Source organism: Ceratotherium simum, chromosome 3 (genome assembly GCF_057802395.1).
Source record: "Ceratotherium simum simum isolate JZ-2026a chromosome 3, ASM5780239v1, whole genome shotgun sequence".
NCBI lineage: Eukaryota > Metazoa > Chordata > Mammalia > Perissodactyla > Rhinocerotidae > Ceratotherium > Ceratotherium simum.
Window position 1 is genome coordinate 35037245 of NC_141902.1, and position 24487 is coordinate 35061731.

Genomic DNA, 24487 nt, shown 5'->3' on the forward strand with positions numbered 1-24487 from the left:
GCATTAAGGGGTCTGTGGACATATCAGAAGAGATGTGAACATACATGGCAGCAATGAGTCCACCAAATGCAGATTAAAAAATAGTGTGCAGGCTCATACTCCGTTAATGACGACAACACTCTCTGCCACCTTGTGTTGCAAAAGCCTCAAACAGAGGGTGAGTGTGGCTTCACTATATCTAGGTGCAGTGGAGGTGGGTTTACGTTGAGGTTTCTGTTGTGGCTTTCAATTTCCTTTCTTTTGATGAGTCCTGGATTCTCAGTAATTCTGGACAATTACCTTAGGTCCTAGTAGGCTCTTGTGTCGAGAACAATATAGAGATTGAGGGCTTACTATAAATAATTAACCGAGAGACACAGGAAACCCTTAGAAACATTGGTGTTTATTTCAAGAGGCATAATCTGAGCTATACAAATACACTTTGCTGTAGGGTACCCATTTTCTTAATTCACAGTGTTTTTTGGATTATTATCACGATTGTTTTTATTTTTGTTAACTGAGGGAAGTATGTGTTATTTCATCACATGACATTTCTTTGAAAAATCTTTCTCATCTAGATGTGGACCTTAATGCATTATGCAAAACCCAGGGATTTAGATTTTTGACATTGCATACACTCACAATATATTCTAAGGGGAGACATTATATGCTAACTTCTTGTGAAATCCTGTAGCAGCTGCTTGGTTAATATAATATGTTGAAAAATATTTATGTAGTTTGTTTTCTTTTCTGTCAACCTTGGTATCTTATGAAATTTTTTTCAAATGGCCAGTAGCTAAAGTAGTGACTTTAGTTTGACTTAATATTATGCCACATTGACAGATGAAAACTCCTTCTAAAAATGTCATTTGAGTGCTCGACTAATTTGCATTTAGCTCGAAAGCTTTTAGTGCTTTGCACATTCACATTATAAACATTTGGGTGAACATTAATACCCCAGCTAAACAAAAATGCTATTCACTCCAACCATTTCTTCCACTACATAAAAACTATAAACGATTCTCCTACCAAAAAAAAAAAAAATGAATGCAACCCGAAAATCAATTATAGTAACTATTTAGAAATGTAAAGGAAAGGCAGTAAAAAAGTGACAAAAAATCTTTAATTGTAGGGAAAATGTGCATCTTTTTTTTCCTCAACATGTGAATAAAATGCATTTCCTTCTTTAACAATCACAGTTACAATAGATCCATGCATCTCACAGGAAAAAATTGACAATTTGATTATGACTTGTACTTTTTGCTGGGGCCATGAAAGTGGTTTATGTTTGAAATGTATCAGCTGGAAAGTACTTATTACTCATAAACGCTCTGCTATTTCACTTTCTGCAAAGTGAGCTGTTAACAGATACAATTTGAGCAGAATAGCCAGAGGAGGCCTTTTGATATGCAGAAGAGCTGACCCGCGTGCTGAGCCTTTAATTGGGTTTTTAATTTTCCAGGCCATCTGACAATATCAAACATGATCCCAGTGCTTGAAATGTTGATTGGAGGCTAAGAAGGAGGTACTACAACATGGCATTATGGTGAGAAAGAGGGAAGAACACAGGTAGAGAGGAAGACACTGAGAGCCAAATCATCCGCCTTGTGATTTTTGCTGGTTTTAGAGAATATTTCCAAACAGTTTAGCATTTCATTTTAAATGATGAACATCTGATTATATTGTAGTTATGGTGAAGATGTTTGAAAATATTTCTAAATCATACGTCTTAAGCCACTTAGCTAAACGGATCTGCTCAAATGAGTTGGAATCGGAAAAAAGCATTTTGCAATTTAGCATGTTTTCTTAGGCAAACCTACCAAAAGTAAGAAAGGGGTTGTTGAGAAAATATTTAATTAATTTGCTATCATTGGATGTTTTCTTTGAAAAGCACCTGAACCACAATGCTTCTTTCCTAAATATGAAGTTCTAATTTTTATAAAAATTTATAATATTAAAATGGTCATTTTATTCAATGTCAAGTAGATGCTCATTTATAGCTATCAAAACGCTTGTAAAAGAGAAGCGTAAGATTTATCTTGGCTTTGGACAGCCTATTCAGTAAACATTTTTTTATTTGCTCGTTTGTAAGGATAAGGGGAAGAATAAAATCTAATTTATTATTTTATTGGAAGTCGGTATCAGAATGATGCAGGACTGTGGATTTAAGAAATCTGTAAATCTCTTTAATAAAGGCCTGGGGAATTATTAGTAAGAACAAATGTAAAATGCCTGACAGTTACATTTCTAAAAGAAAAACACAATAATCTCATTAAAGAAATTACTGACAGCGGCTCACTGATGTTAATGGTTGAAGTAACAAAGGACATACAATATCAGAAAGTAGATTATCTTTTTCCTCTTTTAGAATGTTGCTATCGATCTAACTTATTGAGCATATCAAAATAACATGTTGGAGTTTTTCACTCACCAATTCTCTTTTTCAGTAATACTAGGAGGTTTAGAATAAAATATACTTTTATTTAATAAATAATTATAACTTAAACACAAAGAATTGTGCAACCCATTAAAGAAAGAGGTTTATATGAAAACGGTACTGAATTCTGCAACATAAGAACTATAAGGATGATTGCCCTGAAGCCAACCAAATAATAGTTACATTCCTGGATATATATATACACATATATATACACACACAATTATATATGTATTTATATAGAAAAGATTTTGCATCTTGAAGGTTATAAAGGAAATTATTTAGATATATGTAGTAAATTCATAGTCTCAAGAATTAGAATTTTATTTTTTTCTTTTTCATACTCACTTCCTCTTATCATCTTTAACAAAGAATGAGTGAATTATTCCCTTAAATAAAGGTCAAGAAGAGTCCAATAAACAAGGAAGAGGATTTTGCTTTAAAGGAAAAAAGGCGTTTGTAAAATATTACCTATATTATCTCCCTAATAATCTTATATACTAATAGAGTAGGGGATTGGGTCACTTTAGGTCTGTCTAGTGCTTTTTGAGATACTTTGTTCAATATGCCAAATTATGTGTATTGTATCATACTGAGTATTACCCATTTGGATCAAAATTAAGAAAGACAGTTTGTACACTTAATTCTTTAATCTTTCACCTGAGCCTCTTAAATGTTTCAGTGTTCTGAAAGCAGCACGGTTCTCTAAGATGTAGTAAATATTCAATTATGTCCATTTTGTACTTGAGAAAATGAAGGCACTTAGAGACTACTGATCAGAATAATGTTTTGAAATGTGTTAACGCAGCTAAGGAATCTTAAATCCTGGGCTGAGACTCACCGGGCACATCGCCCGACAAAGACCTCAGCAGTAAGAATCTGAATCCCAGCACACTGTGGGAATTTAGACAACCCTCAGATTAGTACTCTGCCTGCATTTCCCTACATCAAAATTCAAGATGAAATGGTTTAAATTTTACGTGCAATTTCTTTGATGGAGGAAAATATGGGGAAACTTAGGAATGCCTTTCCTGGTTTAGGAAGAGACATCGTATGCCTTAATATTATAACAACTAAAAATATAATATGCAGATAAAAATACTACTTCACATCACTAGTTGAGAGATGTTTAAGATAGTGGTCAAACCATATAGTGAATTTTGCCTAGAATCTTTACTTGCCAAAGTAAAATTTTACCTAAAAGTCTATATGATTTATACACTAAAATCTGTCATATAACTTGGAAAAACAAGATTTTAATTTTTCATACCTTCACCTATATTCTAAAAAGTCAAGTCTTTAATTATTTCATCTTTGGGTCGTGAGTTGTTGGTACAGTAAAAGAGAGGCTGAAAAGTGAAGTAAGAAGAAACACTTTTCTAAAGAACCAAGCCAGAAAAAAGAGAGAGAAATTCTTTCTGCTCGAGGCATACGAACCCATTTGGATAGCTTGTACATTGTATTTACAAAAAAAAATTTTATATAGATCTTGTTCTTAATTGTAAAATACCTTTAACATACCAAAGTTTCTTGCAAGGAGCCAAAATGAATTTACATAGGTAGTTACTGACACATTGAATTGGTTTAAGGGTTTGTAAGGTTATTTTGGGGGGATTTGGACCAGAAGAACCCTAATAGGGTCTAACAAGAATCATTCTACATGTAGCAGAAACTATCTCATAGACATAATTAAAATAACCTTAAACCAAGTGTAACCATTCTTACTCCTGGCAACCTACAAATGAGAATACAGGGGTGGCTTGCATTTTCCCCAGAATCCTCTGGTGAATTAGGAAGGGGGAAAAGATATAGGAGGACATGGATAACAGTTTGTTCGCATGTCCACAGTGTCCAGAAGAGAAGAGGTAACATTTACGGAGCACCAACTATGAACCCTTATATGTGTTTCCTCACCTGAGTTTTTAGAAATAGACTTTATTTTTAAGAACAGTTTTAGATTCACAAAAAAATTAAGAAACAGTACAGAGAGTTCCCACATACCCTGAACCCAGTTTCTCCCATTATTAACGTCTACATTAATATGGTACATTTGTTACAATTATTGAACCAATATTGATCCCTTCTTATTAACTAAAGTCCCCACTTTATTCAGATTTCCTTAGTTTTTATCCAATGCCCATTTTGTTTTCCAGGATACCATCTAGGATACCATTTACTTGTCATTTTTCCTTAGGCTTCTCTTGGCTATGACAGTTTCTCAGTCTTTCCTTGTTTTTGATGACCTTGACAGTTTTGAGGAACAGACAGATCGGGCATTTTGTAGAATGCCCTTCCACTGGAATTTTTCTGATGTTTTTCTCATGATTAGACTGGAGTGCCTCATTGATTTTAATCACAGTCCTATTGGGTTGATATTTTGCAAATCTGGAAAATGAAGCGAACAGAGTTGAAGTAAATTAGCCACAGCTCCACGGTAGCGAGAGATCTGTGTGCTGCCCCTGCCTGCGTTCGTTCAGCTACATGGTATTGTTTTTGCAGCTATTATGCTCTTATGTTTAAAATATGCCCTATATTTGTTTATTTATTTCTATAGGGCTTAATTTGTTTTCCCATGTGAGAGGGGTATAATAGCCTACTCTTCCAAAGGAAAAATGAACAAACAGGTAAATAAAAGCACACGGGAATACAAAATCAGTTTGGATGTTTAAATAAAGAAAATAGCTGGGTTCACTATTCTTTGGATGTTAACATAGTTAGTATCCTTCAGCAGTCTCCACTATAGTGTTTTTTAGGGTCAAGCTAAAATAGCTAAAACTATTTAGACATTTCCTCCCCTTCTGCATCCAAATCAATGGTAATCAAAGCCCAAGGATAGACCTTTATAGACAAAATGCTTTTTGGGAGCCAGGCTGTTGCCTTAGGCATCACAATTGACTTACAGTTCTTAGGTGGTCAAAGGGACAACTTCTGGGAGGTTAAAACAAACCAACCAACCTGGATGTGTGATGGTGGGAAAGTATGCTTCATTTGGGGTAATACCTTTAACACTTCTCCTGCCCTGTTTTCAACTATCCAGTGACATAACTATTAATCAGAAAATGAGTTATGAATGGAGGTAAAAGATGAATCAAATTTGTCCTCCAAGAGACCTCTTTTAGCTCTTTTCTTCTGCGTAAATACAGTGTCAGGGCCATGACTTGCCCATGGAAGGACAATTGGTAGTTACGTATGACAATAGAGCTGTTTGAAGGACTTAGCTTGGGAACTTTTAAAATACACAGATATCTAGGTTCCACTCTAGGCTAATTGAATTAGAGTCTCTGGGAGTATGGCCTTGACATCAGTATTTCTGAATTGAGAACTACTGACCCATATCCATCAGAAAAAATTCCAAATTATGCAATTTGCCAAAAAATCTTTTATCAATGCATATTTAACTAATTGAGGACATGCCAGTTTCTATGTGTACAAAAATGAATAAGAAAAAAGTACCTGCTGTCAAGAAGAGAGAGTCTAATAGAAGCCCCTACTTCTATTAGATGGAGCAGTAATCAAAATACAATGTAATAGGGGCAATAGTCAAGGCAGCTACAAGATGCCGAGGAGTGCTCTTGAGTGAGTAACCCACACAGCATCAGGGAAGCAAAGAGCCAGCTGAAGCGGTGGTACCATCTTGCTGTACAATATAGGTAAAATTACATGAGCTCTTAGAGCTGGGTTTTTCATTAAAAAATGTGAGCCTACATTATATCTAAGGTTCATTAAATATATGTTTGTAGGAAAATGCTACTGTGTGCTAATTGTTTAACAATGCCTTTTGGAGTACTGTCAGACACAAGGTTAAATTTCCAAGCTGGGCAAAGTTTGGTACCTATGTAATTAACCAGCCTTCCTCATATGCAGAATATTTCACACACACAGATGCACACAAATTGGTCACTTTTTCCAATAACTATTGCTGCACAGCAAATCACCCCAAAACTTAGTGGATTAAAACACTATACTTAGTTTGATCACAAATCTGCAATTTGGGCAGGGAGTGGTGGCAACATCTTGTCTCTGCTCCATTCATTATCAGCTGGGGGCTGGGACTGGAGGCTGGAAACATCTAGGCTCATTCATTCACATGTTTGGTGGTTGATGCAGGGGCTTAAACAGCTGAGAGGCTAGAATAGCCTAGGGCTCCTTGGGCATCTTCTTCTCTCTACATGGTCTCTCTACATTGTCTTCAGCATGGAAGCACAGGGCTCAAGGTAGGTGTGTGTCCTAAGAACGCCGGAGTAGCTATATCACTTTTACATACCCAGCCTCAGAAGTCACGCAGTATTTCCAACACATTCCATTGTTAAAAGTGAGTCACTACCACCAACCTCCATTTAAGGGGAGAGGAATGAGACTCCATTTTTTTATGAGGGGAGTCAAGATATTTGCAGACCACCATGATCACCGAACAGTAGAACTTTCTACATGATAACATTTAGTTTTGTACACAGGGTTTCTTTTGACCTTTTAGTTGGATATAATCAACATTTTATTATAGATGCAGAAGTCAGTCAATACATAATTAATATCAAGGACTGTTCAAAAGAAATAACAGCTGCTTCCCTATGATGGCAATTCCTGGAAAAGTTAAAGTCCAGTGAAGAATAGCTAATAATATTTACACAGTATTTATCCATAGGCATTACCACGTAGCCACTAATACACTTCATATACTTTATCTCATTGAATTCTTCCAGCAGTTCTATGAGGTAGTTACCTGTGTTATTCCCATGATAGGGGGTCATACAGGTGAAGGAATTTTCACAAGTTCAAAAAGCTATAGCAAAGGGAAGACCAGGGATTTTCACCAATTAGTTCTCATTCCAGAGACCAAGGTCTTAAGAGTTGTACAGACGGTCCCCAACTTAGGATGTTTAGACATGATTTTTCAACTTTACCATGCTGTGAAAGCAATACGCATTTTGTAGTAATTGTACGTGGAATGTTGAATTTTGATCTTTTTCTGGGCTAGCAATATGCGGTACGGTATTCTTGGTTACTTGGTAACACCATTGTAACTCGAGAAGGATCTGTAAGAACCTATAAGATAACAGTTGCCTAGATATTCTGGATGATGAACTTGCTCACATTGTTTATAAAACTTCTTCCTTCCAAAGGGTATGGAATTTGAAACAAATCTATCCTAATTCTTGTTTTCCCTCTCAAATTTTGTTCATATTTTTTATTGTGATCCAATACTGTTCATTTGCATATTTAGGTGCTTGGCATAAACTGAATCAAGTAAAATTTGTACTCAACCTTGACTTCCCAGCTTAAAAATCGTTAAAATATTACTAAAGCTCTCTCTAAAAGGCCCAATAAAGTTAGGAAATCATGGATTCCCCGTGTCTTCTGACAGTGGGAAACCAAAGCACCTTGTTATCTGCTGTGTGTGATCCATACCTGTCCTCTGAGTGGACAACGGGAAATCTGTAAAGAACACGTGAAACTTGGTTTAAAATGAGTATGTTCCCCTTTAAATATATTCTTTTGTCTACTCTGCAGAGTGCTTTGTCAAAAATGTCTGAATCATTTCACATCTCATTGTTACATATCCCTGTTCATCTGATGAAAGTAGATGTGATGTAAGCAATGAAGACGGAAAAACTTTCCGGGAAATGCACTCCCCCCCGTACTCCACCCCCTCAACATATTATTAATCATGTTAGCAACAAAATGCTTTTCCATTCAGGACCTCTGCAGTCTCCATCCAGGGGAGGGCTTTGGGTGTTTCCAGAGGCTCCCACTGTGAGGCAGAGGCAACAGCAGTGCTGTGTGCTCAGCTGCCTAATTAGGTCATGGGACAGCGAGGCAAGAAAGAAATAAGGTGTCAGGTGAGGTGGAGATCAGGTAATCAATCTGGAGCAAGGGACAAGGGGGGCAGGGGAGAGGTGAAAGAAGGGGACAACAAGGTGGGGGTGGGGAGAAGCAGAATCCTAGAAATGAAAAGCATTTGAATAATCGAACACATAAGAACCCAGGTCTTCTTTCCATCTCTCTGTATGCAGCTAGATGCCTTTCTAGGCTCAAAATTTTAATTCAGAAATATATTCTGCCCCAAACTATATCCTTGCCATGTCATTTTAGAGACTAGAAACCAATGGGTTAGATATCTTCCTTACTTACTATGCTGTCCCTGTATCCTAGAATCAATCTATAGTTATTAATGATGAAGATGCTTAATATATTCATTCAGTAAACTATATGGGGTCCTTAAAATATGTAAGGTTCTGGGGACATGAAGATGATTACAATGTAGCTTTTGGCTTCTAGGTGAAGCAGACAAATATATAAATGTTAGTACAATGTGATTAATGCTATAATAGATGCACATGCAGTGATAGATGGGATAGCTGCACACTGGAGCTGTGGGAGAAGGCTCTTCAGAAGTGAACTGAATGGTGGAGGAGAGAGCCAATGTTCCCTGGAAGAAAAGGATTCCACAAGAGCGGGCTCAATTTGTGGAATGGCACAGAGAACAGAGGGTATTGGGGTATGGGAGTTGTCTGGGGTTTCTGGAGCCAAGGATCTGTGGCACGAGTGATAGGCTGGTAGGAGTGTCCAAGCTGAAAAGAGCCTCGCATCCTGTGCTTGGAGAGTTAGTCTAGCATCATATTCGCTAGCTCGCATTGCTTATAGTAACCCAGTAGAAACACTGCATACATCTAAAACTTATCTTTTCAGTGCCTCAATTTTCTCATCTGCAATATAGGGATAATTATTTTGATTTTCATTCCTACTGTCGATGCCTAATTCATAATTTTGTTGTTGCTTGTCTATACTATTGGAATAATCTTTACAATTGCTTCCCAAACTTCAATCTCTCCTCTTTCTTAAAGCACATTCTTGTGCCATTACTAGATTAAAAACAAAAATAGAACAAAGAATACTAAAAAAAAAAAAAAAATACATTATCATCCATCTTCAAAGTTCCTCATTTCCCAAAGAATATTCTTAAGTCCAAACTTTCTGAAAAGGCAGTTAAGACTTGCCACCAATTCCAACCTGATTTTATTTTATATCCCAATACATCCCATACTCTTACTTTCTTGGACTGTGTGACACACTACAATCTTTGGTTCATATGGTCCCTGTACCTGGGTTATTCTCCTCTTTGCCAGCATCTCCTTATTTAGTTTTCAAGACCCAGTGAAATGGCACTTATTATAGTCAGAAATAATATCTCTAGTTTCTGAGTTCTTTAACAGCCATTGTATGATTGAAACACCTTGGCCAGAACCATCATTCAGCTACGGCCAGTTGTGAGGTTTTAGCAAGACACTAACTGGGGCTCTGAGCCCCAGTTTTTTCCCCCAAAAATAAGTAAATAAGGGAAATAATATCTACTTCACAGGGTAATTGCGTGATTTAAATGAGAGAAAACGTGAACAAAACTTTCATAACTCTGCAAGTATACATTAATGTGAGCAACAGCATGGGGTTCTCAAAAATAGAATGAGAAGTAAAAACAACAATTGCAAGCAGCACTTAAGTCCCCACAAGTCCACACACCCAATGTGTGATTGTGGACACGCCCCCAAATCTAACTACGGTGGGTGTATCCACAGAATTGGAGTAACATTAATAATCTCTGCATCATGGACTTGTGAGATGGTTCGATGAGATGATATATGGGAAAACAATGTGAAAAGTATCATATTCTATGGCTGTACAAATATTAGTTATTATTGCTTTTGTCTTAAATCACCATGACCATTTTCTATCCTATTAGAGTTATTTAAGTGCTCATCTTATAACACATGAAATTGTAAGAAATTTTAGGGTAAGGTGAGGTTTTAATCATGTTTATTCTACCATAGAATAAATAAGTGAAGCTCATAAGATCAGTGTATTTCTCATCAAAAAGCAACACTGCTCGTGTTTGGTGGGAGAGCAGTCTGTGCTTGGGCAAGGCGCTCCACAATCGCAGCGTGCCTTCCCTGCCTGGGCGTTGTCACCTACGTGGTAGTGTGGGTGAAAAACCAGCTTGTCTCTTACATATATTTCAGTCTCAAAACATCTGAATCATTAGGGGAAAATTCCTTTGCCCTTACTCATCCTTATCAGTACACTTCTTCCTCTGATTTTTATAATCACAATTTCCCACGTTGCTATAGTTGCAGCCCTCATCTTCACGCAATGTTCCTCCTCCACTATCTAATGCTGCAATGTACCATTATTTCCTTTTACATGATAACGTACTGGAAAAATTCAATTTTCACATCTGTCTGGCGGATTTTGACTGATACTCTGCTCTCCCTATGTCGATATTACTGGGAATTCCATGCATGTAATACCGAATAGTGCAGAATGAAAACCAAATGTTAAGCTTTAGCTCTAGCACAAGGAGCTTCTTTTTCTATTGCACAATTGTTTTTGGAAGCTATTCCTATCACTCAACACTTTTTTATTTTTCATAAAGCATGGACTACATGAACAATTATTTTTTATATGGATGTACTTCTGGGTCATTCTTAATTGATTAATGTTATATATTGAATGGACAATTGGTTTTAGTGTTTTTTTCCATCAAATGCTGCCTATTTCTATCCAAGACTTACAAATTAATGACATACCTAGCATTGGAGTCTAATCTGGAGTCTTATATTTTTCAATGTGAAAAATAAGAATTATGTAAGTGCCAAGAAAAAACTGGAATGTGGTCTTTACACAAAACTAGTGTCTTTACAACCAATAACCTTGCAACATCTGTTGGTGATTTATGTTGTGAAAGTCATAATAAATATTAGGAGCAATAATTTTGCTCCTCATGTCCCAGCAGAGGGTGAGGTGCCTGGGAACAGGCTGTACAAGTTGATAAACTTTTGGTGCCCTTTTTCTTACCGGGGAAATCAATAGTTTCAAACACTTAAGTAAGTGATTGTTACTGTTTATTGTTGTAGTTACCTACAAAATGTGAAACCAAGGCTTTCTCTGACAAAGTCCACTAAGCATGATGTGCTGAATTCTGACCCCTTGAGTGTAAGTTTCAAATGTGGGCAGAAGGAGTACCGGGAGAAATGAACACTGTCTGAGCATCTGCTACATGCTGGGCTCTGTGAAAGGGATTTCCCCTCATTATTTCAGCTCTCTTCTGAGCAACCCTGTGAGGTAGATGGTATTATCTCCACCTTACACATGAGTACCTTGAGACTCAGACTTCAGACTTGTCAGATTCCAAAGCCCAAGCTCTTTCCACTTGACAAAATAGACGAAGCCGAGGAAGGTTTCCCTGCACAAGTTTGAATCAAAGACAACTTCTGCTGTAAAAGAACCTTTGCGCAGTCTTGACAAGGTTTCTGGTCTTGACCATACTTACCAATAATATCTTGAACTCGGTGAAATTCAGATCTCTCCAATTAATAACAATTGCAATATACAGACATAGTGCGTTAAGTGAAGCATACTAATTCAGTTCCCTGATTTTTAAAAAATCGTTGGATTAATAATGTCATTATTCCCAAGAAAAATTAGATTCCCTTTATCACCAAATGCATGCTGACAAATGACATTTATACAGTGAGTATTGAACGAATGCCTGTGGTAGAGAGAGAGTAGAGAGGATGGTATCAGAAATAGGGCATGGGCACAGGACTCAAGGGGGTGGAGGATGCAAGAAGGACAAACTACAGAGGAAACAGGAAAGTCGAAGAGGACTCTTTATTGTCACTTCCACCAGCTATCTTGCAGCTGAAGTTACCAAGCCCAGAGGTGTGCAGCTAAGTCACTTCTCACAGTAGGTTGGCCTCAGGGTTGGGTTTGGAATTCAGATTCCTGCCCTTGGGGAAGAGACGATAGAAATTTGCTGGTTTGAAATATCCTACAATGTTATGTTAACAGAGAGTTCTATTTCTCATAGGTAATACCTAGTTCTTTGGAATTTACAAAGTATTTCCTTATCTATCATGTTATTTGAGCTTCATAATAATCCTATGTAGTATTATAGGAGAAGAGGAGAACATCTAGGAAATGATGTTTTAGAACTATTAAAATTTCAAGTTGAGGTCTTTGTTTCTTAATTTTTGATATCTTTTTCAGCACTTTAAAATTATGTCACAGTTTTCTTATCTATATCATAAAGATGCTAATGTCTTCCCTACATGTCTCCAGGGCCACTGAAGAAATCAAATGAAAGACTTCCGTGAAAATGCTCAGGAAACAGCAAAGCTCTATTTTGTTACTACTGTTGGGAAGCATTTATTTCACAGAAGCTCCCCGAAGGAAGGTATGATGTCCATCTTGTCTGCTTGAGAAGTATAATGTAGTGATTATAATAGATACTCTGAAGTTAGATTGTATAAGATGATTTCTAGCTCTGCCAGTTACTAGCTGTGTGGCCTTGGGCAAGTTACTTAACCTCTCTGTGTTTTAGTTTCCTCATTTGTGAATTAGAGATCACGGAATTGATGAAAGGATTAAATGTGTTAATGTACATAAAACGCTTTGAATGGTCTGACACATACTGAGTTCTGTTTAAATGTTAGGTCTTCCTATTAGCAATTATTGTCACCACTATGGTCTGACATATTGTAGATGATTAATACATTTTTTGGAATACATAAATTAATAAACATAGAGCACGTGGGACAGTATTGTAGTCCAGTATTGTAGGAAAGGAACAGAAATTATAGAAACAATTTGCCTTACCATCTAGTAAAATAATGGGTGCTCATAATGATGACTGAGTCATCCAGAAAAGTTACAAATAGGTTCAGAAGCCTGTAAGTCAGATAGATGACTGTAAAATTTTCCTGTATGTCATGAACAAAGCACTCTTGCATGTATCTTTCATATAATTATTGCAACAAACCAGGGATGTACATCATACATCACTCTATGGAGAGGGAAGAAAATTTGATACCCAGGGAGGTTCATTGATTTAAGGTCACTTGAAATGTATGGACATAAGAATCCGGATTTTCTGAATCAGGTGTATTCTCCACCACTCTAGACTCCACTCAAAGCTGAGCGGTTACCTGTCAGACACAGTTCCGTGACCCCGCATCACTGAAATCATGTCTTTCTGTTCAGCTTGCAGTCTCCTCCTTATCCTCCTAACCAAGAGCAGGGGTGGGAGGAAGTGGATTAGGGACGAGAACAAGCATTCTGAGAGCACCTAATCAGGATCAGACACCTCGAACGGCATCCCCTTTACTCTTTTCCCCTCAGCTTTATTGAAGTATAATCAACAAATAAATTGTATATATTTAAGGTGTACACATGATGATTTGATATATGTATATATTGTGAAATGATTACCACAATCAAGTTAATTAACGCATCCATCACCTCACATAGTTCATATTTTTTTGTGTGGTGAGAACATTTAAGATTTACTCTCTCAGCAAATTTCAAGTACATAATATAATATTATTAACTACAATTAGCATGCTATACATTATATCCTCAGAAATAATTCATCTTATGACTGAAATTTCATACCCTTTGACCAATGTCTCCCCATTTCCCCCATGGCTCAGCCCCTGGCAACCACCATGCTACTACCTGTTTCTATGAGGCTGACTCTTTTGGATTCCACATATAAGAGATACCATACAGTATTTGTCTTTCTCATTCTGGCTTATTTCACTTAGCATAAAGCCCTCCAGGTTTATCCATGTTGTTGCAAGTGGCAGGATTTTCTTCTTTTTTATGTCTAATATTCCATTATATATATATTCCTTTATACACACACACACACATATATATACACATATCACATTTTCTTTATCCATTCCTTCGTTGACAGACACTTAGATTGTTTCCATGTCTTGTTTATTGTAAATAATGCTGCAATGAACATGGGATGCAGATTTCTCTTCAAGATCCTGATATATCCTTTTGGACATATATGCAGAAGTGGGGTTGCTTAATCATACAGTAGTTCTATTTTTAATTTTTTGAGGAACCTCTATACTGTTTTCCACAGTCTCTATACCAATTTATATTGCCACTAACAGTGTACAAGTGTTCCCTTTTCTCCATATTCTCACCGAAACTTATCTCTTGTCTTTTTGATAATAGCCATCCTAACAGATGTGAGGTGATATCTCACTGTGGTTTTGATTTGCATTTCCCTGATGATTAGTGATGTTGAGCACTTTTTCATATACCAGTTGGACATTAGTATGTCTTCCTTGAGAAAAATGTCTGTTCAGGTCCTTTGCCCATTTTTAAGTGGGATTACTTGTGCTTTTTTGCTATTGAGTTGTAGGAGTTCTTTATATATTTTGGATATTAACCTTTTATCAGATATATGGTTTGCAAATATTTTCTCCCATTCCATAGTTTGCTTTTACATTTTTTTGATGGTTTCCTTTGCCGTGCAGAAGCTTTTTTGTTTGATGTAGTCCCACTTATCTAATTTGCTTTTGTTACCTGTGCTTTTGGTGTCATATCCAAAAAAATGATTGCCAGACTAATGTTAAGGAGATTTCCTGGAGTTTTATGGTTTCAGGGCTTATTTTTAAGTCTTTAATCTATTTTGAGTTAATTTTTTTGTGTGGTGTAAGATAGGGAACCAATTTTATTCTTTTGCATGTGGATACGTATCCAATTTTCCCAGCACCATTAGTTGAAGAGACTATCCTTTCCCTATTGTGTATTCTTGGCTCCCTTGTCAAATACTGGTTGACCATATATGTGTAGGTTTATTTCTGGGCTCTTGATTCTGTTCCATTGGTTTATGTATCTATTTTCATGCTAGTACCATACTGTTTTGATTACTATAGCCACGTAGTATAGTTTGAAATCAGGAAGTGTGCTGCCTCCAGCTTTGTTCTTCCTTTTCAGGATTGCTTTGGCTATTCAGAGTCTTCTGTGGTTCCACACAAATTTTAAGACTTTTTTTTCTATTTCTGTGAAAAATGCCATTGGAATTTTGATAGGGATTGCACTGAATCTTAGATAGCTTTGGGCAGTATGGACATTTTAACAATATTAATTCTTCCAGTCAATGAAAACAGGGTATATTTCCATTTATATATGTATTTAATTTCTTTCATCAATGTCTTATAGTTTTCGGTGTACAGATCTTTCATCTCCTTGGTTAAATTTATTCTTAAAATTTTTATTGTTTGGATGCTATTGTAAACAGAATTTTCTTAATTTCTTTTCCAGATAGTTCATGATTAGTGTATAGAAACACAACAGTTTTTTGTATGTTGATTTTGAATTCTGCCACTTTACTGAATTCGCTTACTAGTTCTAACAGTTTTTTGGTGGAGTCTTCAGGGTTATATTCTTTATTAGAACACTGTAGATCAGGTCAATCAGCTAGAGTTGAGTGAGTTAGCCAAGACTGCACAGCTAGCAGGTGGCTGAGAAAAATCTATGTCACAATGTGACTCCAAAGCCAGGTTCTTTCCACCTTGGAGGGAGACTGCCTCATGTAGCCGATTTCTACAGTGAGAGCTGCCATGAGCTCTGTGTGAAGCAGCTTTGCACTTACAGAATGGCCCTCAGAGAAACCTCCTGATCACTCAGTGATTACCAGTCTCTTAGCAAAGCAGACTGCCTTTGCCAGGATGGTGACAGGCCTGACATTTTATACCTTAGTTTAGCATTTCTCAAAATGTGGAATGTGAGCTACAGAGTCTTATTAAAATTCTGACAGTTGCATATTTTTTAATGTTTTCAAAAATAAAATTAGTTGATATAACAAGAGAAAGAAAAATTTTCCTCTATGAAGAGTTTATTGAGTAAAACAATTATTGGTTATTTTAAAGAAAACATTATGTAAATAAAAACACAGGTGGTGTGTGGACTTGGACAGAAATCATGGAAGGAAATCATGGAAGGAAACCAATTATATTGAAGCACGGTTATCAAAACATTAGAAAAACCAAATTATGACATAGTAATATATGTGCTTCTTTAAGGCGTTAAGCGACTAGTTCTGAAGGCAGATCTATTAGCAATTGCAATTTTGAAGTAGTGACGAGCATAAATGCTATTTTGAGAGATCTGCAGTAACTATCATGTGACAGGAAAATATCCATGCTTTCTCTTGGTGCCAGAGTCACAGGTACTGTGAATACCACTGTGCTTTATTGTCTGCATTCATAACTGAAAGAACAAGACATTTCAGGAGAAGTTAATGAAATTCAGATACAATTCTTCTCCTTTAAATGCTCTTTGAATTAAGAACCTCTGGTCAGGTGTCCAAACAAACTGGGTTTAAATTCCACTGCAGGCACGGAACAGCTGTGTTACCTTAGCAAGTGACTCAGGCTCTCTAAGCCCCTAAAGGGAGAATGATAATGGGATTTTACAGACTTTATGGGTTTGTAGTGCCAAGGTTATGCACATACAGTACTTGGCACAGTGTGGGAACTCCCTAAATTTTATAAGCTTGCTCCTAGGGTTCCAGTGATAGTGGGGGGTGATCATTCAGCCAGCAGGGGCTACATTCTAGGCACAGCCCAACTATCAGAGACCTACTCAATTCCTGAATTTTCCCCAAGGGGCTCAAATGAAAGGATTCCATTTTTCTGCAGGAAATTCATGATCCTACTAAATGGGCTTGCTTTTGTTTAAACGTGCATTTTGTGGCTAAGAAAAAATGATTCCATCGAGGCATGCGTGTAGAAGAGCAGATGAAAATACGGATATTAAATACCCCTCTTGTTTTTAGGGTACACAGTAACAGAGAAAGATGATATATGCAGTGCCACTGTCTGAAGCAGTAAGCATTAAAAGTGATGACATTAAAAGGGGAACAGAGTTTACCAAGGAATTCTGTGAGTAGAGAAGGTATTAGAATTTTCTCTTCTAATGTACTCTATTATGCTATTGTCTAGGTTAGATCTACTCTATGAAATGATTCTCTATTATGGGTTAGAGAAATGCAAACTCCTTCATGATCTGCTCCACTTTAATGCTTTTAAAGTGAGTGAGTTTAATATTAAAAATGAAAAATGTGCAGGCAGATTTTACCTAATGGGAATTTGTCCACTCTGCTTCTTGGTAAAAACCCTTCATCAGGAGTGAGATTTGGGAAGAGTTGAGATAAAAGAGTTTGAAAATAGTTATTGATGAGATGTGATACTTGCTGTTAAGTAGAAACCATGAAAGATCATTCCCAGTTCACCTGAATGGGAAGTTAACAGTGTAGATTGCTCTTGCAATGGGGCTGATATGCAAGTCTTTGGAGACGATGATATATGTGAAGAGAAGTCCATGGAGAGGACATTATGATATCAAGACAATGACAAAACAAATTTCAATGTAAATCTATAGAGACCATATTACAACGTCAAGGCGATGGCAAAATGTAAGTCTAGAGAGACCATTTTACAATGTCAAGACAATGGTAAAACAATGTCGCTGAAAGATTATTGAGACCACATTGCCATGTTAAATTACAATGTCAAAACATTATCATTGCAAGTCTTTAGAGATCATGTACCTCTTTTAAGATAACAGCAAAACAATGGAACTTGAAGTAGCAAACAATGGAACAAAGGAATTTTATGTAAGTCCCTGTGACTATCAAGAGAAGATGGTAAAAATGTAGAGGCAAGTCTAAAGGTTGTTAAAGAAACGTAAACAATGATGAGCTACAGGACTGTGCAGCACATCCAGTTAGCATTCAACTTTATTCTTGCTTTGAAGGAAGTAAAGTCTCTCAATTACGATGCCCTAAACTTCAGAATGAAGGTTGCAAGCAAGTTTAGGCAAAGGCTGACAAAAGTCAGGCATGAGCAACTGAGGTATTGGATCCATATAAGCAGTTGATTTATGGAAGTAAAATCTCACTCCTCTTCCCTAAATAACTGGTTTATTGTTTTAAGTATTCAGGTGAGTCGTCTTCATGGCATGAAGTTCACAAACCCTCAGTTTCTAATTTCTGCTTTGTCTGTGACCTTCATTTGTGAGGTAGCGTCCAGCGCTCACTGTTTACACTTAGATTCAGCTCACTGTTATTACTATGTGTCAATTATTGTGCTAGGCACTGTGGGTAAAATGGATTTTCCCTCTTTCCTACAAAACCGGGAGGTGTAGGAAACTACCCATACAAAGGTGTTGTTAACAAATGGGGGTTGGAAAGAGGGCTGTCTAATTGCAGCCCTGCTGCCCTCTTGCTTTGTGAATTTGGGCACACCATCTGACTGACCTTTATTTAAGGTTCTCTGCATGTAAAACAGGGAGAATACACATGTGGTTACTGCCACTTACATTCTAGAAACTGGACTGGGATTCCAAGGCTGTGTGCCTTGAATAAGTTGCTTGGCTTCTCTGGGTCTATTCAGCTGTATAATGAAGCTGTTGGTTGTGCTTGCACACGCCCTTTTCTCGTTCTAGATTTGGTTTTTAGAATTAACTAAAATGTTTATGGTATGTATGAAAAATTAACTGTCAAAAGTATTGTCATAACCCATCCCACCACACACCCAAAAGAGGTGCTATTCTTGCATACAGGATTTCACCTAAGTTAAGATTTTTACAAACAAATTTACTGCAGACTTTTAAGTTAAAATAACAGCTATGAATACTTGTGAACATGACTATATATATATATTTGTATATATTATACACATAGATATCTCCAGTTATATATATCTAGTTAAACCAATGGTTTAGAAACAGAGACATAGAGAATAGGGGGAAATATTACAAAACATCTTAGAATCGAGGAAGCTTTGGATAACTCCTGGAGGGGTAGGGGAGCTAGAGGAGCAGAATGTATTGGTAAGCCTCCCTGCCTCCACTTTCTAATCTGGTGTGTGATAAGCATAGACTCATTGGAGACTCAGAATGAACAATAAAAGATTTTATTTTAGCATTGCACCAGATACTAATGGTAGAAGAACAGAATTGCTATGGTCAGTTGAGCACTTACAATGTATGGATTTTTCTGTTCTTTGCCCAGATTTCTCAAATCCTTACATAGCCTTTATATAATTTTTCAGAATGAAAAATAAGGCTAAGAAAGGTTACTTTACATGCAAAAAGCCACATTGCTAACAAGTGGCTGAGTCAGGAATGATGTCTAGATTTATCAGACTACAAATGTTATGGTCAACTGAAGTAATCAGTGAGAAGAGAAACACGGATTCCATTTTAATTCCTGAACTGACCATCACCAGCCTAGGATACAGTGCTCTCACAGCTTTGACCATCTCATCTGTGTTTGATCATTAGTTTACTTGCTCCTCTCTCTTCAACCCCTCCCTCAGACTGGCTTTTTGCCTGACATATAAAAACATTCTTCTCACATATCTTTAAGAAAGTCTTTTGATAGTGGCATATTTCCATCTAGCTTTTCCTCCTAGTGGCCGAGCTTGTCAAAAGACTAGTTCCTCACCAGCCATTTACACTTAGGTCTTGTGCTTTCTAAATCAGAGGATTCATGTCTTTTATCAATTCTGAAAAATTCTTAGCAATGATTTTCTTAAATAATCCCATGTTCTATTTTTACTTTTAGAATCTTTTTATAGATGTGTGTTGGACTCTCACATCCTAGCTTCTGTGTTTCTAATCCCTCTTTGTATTTTCCATCTATTTATTCCCCTGTGTGGGATGCAGGGTGATTTCCTCAGATCTTTCTTCTAGTTCACTATTCCTCTCTTAATTTTGTTAATTCTGTTTACCTGTTTGTTTGGTGTTTAAGCTTTTAATTTCAATGTTTGTGTTTTTTATTTTGTATTTTTATTTTTAGAAATGATACCATTTTTTTTCAAAATTTCCTGGTATTTATTGATAGTGGGTCCCCCCCCCCATGTTTCCTCTTTTTTTATGTTTATTATTTTCACCATCCATTTTTTAAAGTCTATCTGATAGTTCTAGCATGATAAATTCTGGGGGTCACACACACTCACACACACACACAAAATAATACCCTTTTGTAGCATATAAATTAAACTCTTTGGATCAGTCTCCTAGAGAGCACTTCAGTCTCATCTAGCTCTCCTGTTCCTAGTTCTGGTTTTCTAGCTATTCTGAACTGGTTGATAGTCTTGCTCTTTTTAACTTTTTTCCTCTATACCTAGTGTTTAGTATAACAAATCTGTTTCCTCTATATGTTATTATAAAATTTATTACAAAAATTTTAACTGTTACATTTACTTTGTTTCTGTCTTTTTTCTCCATATAAAGATGAATATGATGCACTCAGAAATCTAAAAAATGAATTTATGGAAAATCAGGGTACAAGAAATTAGAGTTCATCATATATGGAAGCTTGGACTCCCGAAAGTTCCATGGTTGCAATAGTAAATAGCTCTGACTTCTTTTATGCTCCTTTTTGTCCTTTTTTCCAATAATCTTTCCTTCCATATCTAGTTGTTATGTTATTTTGGAAGTAAGGCCTATGATTGAAAGGATTACATCAGGATTAGTACCAGTGACACAAGTTCCTCAATAATCATTGATTTACCTGGGGATCCTACAGAATTTACCATACCTCTACAACAAGCACACACATTCAGAAATACGTTATTTCAAAATACTAAAAACTACAACTCTTACCCTGCTGACAATACTGTCACTCTCAGGAGTAAAGGCATTATTTTTACTTTCTTCAAGGCAGCAAGTACCTTGCTGCCCCAGTTTTTTTAGCTCCCCTCTCCTCAGTTTACTCATCAGCAAAATGCGGATAATAAAATTACCTATTTCTTGAGTTATTTGGGGATTAAATAAATTAATGCCTAGAATTACCTAAAACATTGCCTGATATTGAGTAAAAACTCAGTCAAGATAGATTCACTGTTATTTTTCCCATCATTTTTCTCTCACCTAACCAGACAAGTAATCAGACAAGTTTTTAGAGAAAAAATAATCAATATTTTAAGTAAGAGATAATGTACTTCTCTGTTGAGGCTCCCTTTCCTATCATGGTCAACTTTGGAAATAGGATCTGTTATTAGTCTTTTATTCATTGGTATGATCTAACGACATCATTGTATCTCTTTCTGATATTATGAAAATAATGAAATGAGAATCTTGTTCTTTAGCAAAGCTATTCCATTATCAGTGACCATAGCAGGAAGATTTTGGAAAGTAGAAGGACTCTTAGAGAACTCAAGAATATGCTTACTCCATAATCACATAAAGCCCTTGTGGCCATAACAATCCAGCTTTCCCACCCACTCTTACCTGCTGGGAAAACTTTATATTATAAATTACTTCCTGTAACTTTGTATTTCATACGTTGGGATTGGAAAGCTAAGAAAAGACATATGGGATTGTGTTCTCTCTCCCCCTTTTCCCAGTCTATGTATATCCTGCTTTAATGTCTTGGGAATACACGAAATACCAAGTATAGAAACTACTTCTATTATGAGGTTTTCCCAGCATGTATCAAGTAATAAAGGGTCATTGGATGAACCATTGTTCTCACTATAAGACTGATGGAGTCATCTTGTAAGAACACAAATCAAACATGAATTGAATGAGTGCTATCCACTAAATAAATAATTGATCCTATCTCCAGTGTGTCACCTGAAACCCCAAGAAACAAATGGTCTATGTGGTAAAAGTTCTAACTTGCTTCTTCTTCTCAAGACTTTTGCTTGCAAGTTCAAGACTCCTTATTTGCTTATTACAATAACAACTGGAACATGAAACTGAGGGCTTTTCACTCGAAGGAGCCCAGTACTCTGCTTGAAAAGAAATTTTCTACTCCCTTGAGATATCTTCTTACTGTTCCTTATAGCAGAAACCTATGAATGAACAAAGACCGAGAGATACAACTGGAGAGTTATAGATTGAATTTAGGACATCAAATCCGAGGAAGGATTTGGTCAAAAGTACTATGTTATTCTTAAACAACTACAGAGTAAAATAAAAAGTGATGGAGAGATTTTCTACAACTCACTTTACCAGCAGCACAGATGTTTTTAGTTGGATCTTTTAGAAGTAAAATTCATTTTCCTCTACCACACTCGTGTTCTCCATTTCAATTCTCTAACTGTAGGAACTATTCTATTTTGATACTTCTCTTTTTTTAAATTTATTTTGAAATAATTTTAAATTTACAGAAAAGTTGCAAAAAGAGTATAGAGGGTTCCTGTATGCCTTTTATCCAGCTTCTCCTATTTGCCTACATAACCATAGTACAAGTATCAAAACCAGGAACTTCATGTGAGTACAACACTACTAATTAAACTAGAGACCTAATTTGAATTTCACTATTTGTGCCACTAATGTCCTTTTCCAGATTCAGGATCCAATCTAGGATTTCACATTGTATTAAGTTGTCATGTCTCTTTTGTCTCCTCCAGTCTGAGACAGCTCCTTGTCTTTCCTTGATCTTTCCTTGTCTTTCATGATCTTGATACTTTTGAAGAGTACTAGACAGTTATTTTGTAAAATGTCTCTCAGTTTGTATTTGTCTGCTGTTTCTCATAAATAGATTGAGGTAATATATTTCTGGCAAGAATACCAGCCACAGTGATGTAGTGCTCTTATCAATGCCTCATATCAGGGTACTTGATATTGATACGTTTTGTTACCAATAATGCTAGCTTTGATAGCTTGGTTAAGGTGGTATTTGCTGGGTTTCTCTACTATAAAGTTACAATTTTTCTTGCTGTGATTAACAAATATCTTGGTGCAGATACTTTGAGACTGTGCAAATGTACTGTTTCTCCTCAAATTTTTGTCTACTGATGTTAGCATCCATTGATGGGTCTTGTCTGCATTGGTTATTATGGTCGTGTTTGCTTAATGGTGATTTTGCATTTCCCTCATTCCCTTCACATGTATTAATTGGAATTCTTCTTCAAGGATGAGCTGTCTCTTATCCTCATTAGTTTATTTATACAATTATTTAATTACATCAGTATAGACTCACAGATATTTATTTTATTCTATGGTTTATAATCCACTACTATAATTGTTTATTTTTTGCTCAAATTGTTCCAGCTTTGGCCATTGGGAGTTCATGTTGGCCTCTGTGTTCCTTTGACATACCTCCATCCACTTTTGAGAACTTCTTTATTTTCTATCACCAAAAGCTATTCCAGTACAATCTTGTACTTTCTCTGCCCAGCGCAGGAATCATCCACTTCTCCAAGGAGACCAAGTTCCCTTTGCTGAAGAATGAAATTTAGGAACCAAGATCTAGGTGTTAGGTGTGCTTGTTGGCCACGGGTGTCATTGCTTCTAGGACCTCTCAAGGGACAGAGCTAGGAGATACAGCTATATAACTTTATATCTATATCAATATAGATATAGATATCTCCTAGCACACATGCATATCTATATTTATTTCTATATCTTCTTGTGTACATATAAGTAAAAACATGAGTTTCTGCTGGTATCTCTGATTTAAATCCAGTACCACAGGGTTCATTCTAGTTTTCTCCTTTCCTTATTTGTAACTTCTTTCTCCACCTATGAGAAACCTGACTCTCATTATTTACAAAATATTTGCCTATTTGTTTATTCCTAGTATACACCAGGTAGTTTTAGAATTGTTAACCCATATTCCTGTAAGAAGCATATTTAGTAACTTGAGAACAGTGTTTGTGTACAATTCTTTCGGTCCTTAGCCTTAGAATATCCAGACAATTCACTGTTTTCCTCAGTTATGTAGGTTAGTTCTTTTCTTCCCCATCCCTTCAGTGTGGTTATATTATTCATTTAAAATATAGTTATACAGTTAGGTTTATTTGCTACAGTTTGCATTCTATTTTGAGTTCCCCCTTATCCTGATCAATTTTAAGTAGTTATCTTTTCAGAATGTGAGATAATAATATGGTTGTGAAAGTCAGAGCTACACAAATGGAATATTCAGGGGGTGTCGCTCCCTCCCCACCTCTACTCAGTCCTATTCCCCCTTTTTCCTGCCACTTTTCCACCTACCCCCCTCTACCCAGTCTCTTTAGTTTCTGGTTCATCCTTCCTGTATTTCTTTTCCAAAAACGAGCAGATACATGTATAGTTTCTTATACCCCTTCTTTCTTAGTAATTCTGATACTCTTGGTCAATCTATATTATGTAGATTCTTTTCCTATAAGATTTGAAAATTCCCCGAGGATTCCACATATTTTCTTCCAGACTACTATCATCAGAACTTTGAGTGGCCAATGACCCTGTCAGACAATGTCTCATTATTTCAGA

General features: G+C 36.4%; 2 long non-coding RNA genes across 5 annotated transcripts in view; one reads left to right on the forward strand and one right to left on the reverse strand.

Annotated features, from left to right (window-relative positions):
* The window catches only part of LOC147917522 (uncharacterized), a 107631-nt gene extending 89756 nt beyond the window's left edge, over window positions 1-17875 (forward strand). Inside the window, exons 3-4 of the long non-coding RNA XR_015550081.1 lie at window positions 12530-12644; window positions 17055-17875. This is a non-coding gene — a long non-coding RNA (uncharacterized LOC147917522). The remainder of the gene's footprint in view (window positions 1-12529; window positions 12645-17054) is intronic.
* Window positions 3651-24487, reverse strand: part of LOC147917523 (uncharacterized) — a 126244-nt gene continuing 105407 nt past the window's right edge. For all 4 annotated transcript variants that reach the window (XR_015550080.1, XR_015550078.1, XR_015550079.1 and 1 more), the window contains one exon: window positions 3651-4801. This is a non-coding gene — a long non-coding RNA (uncharacterized LOC147917523). The remainder of the gene's footprint in view (window positions 4802-24487) is intronic.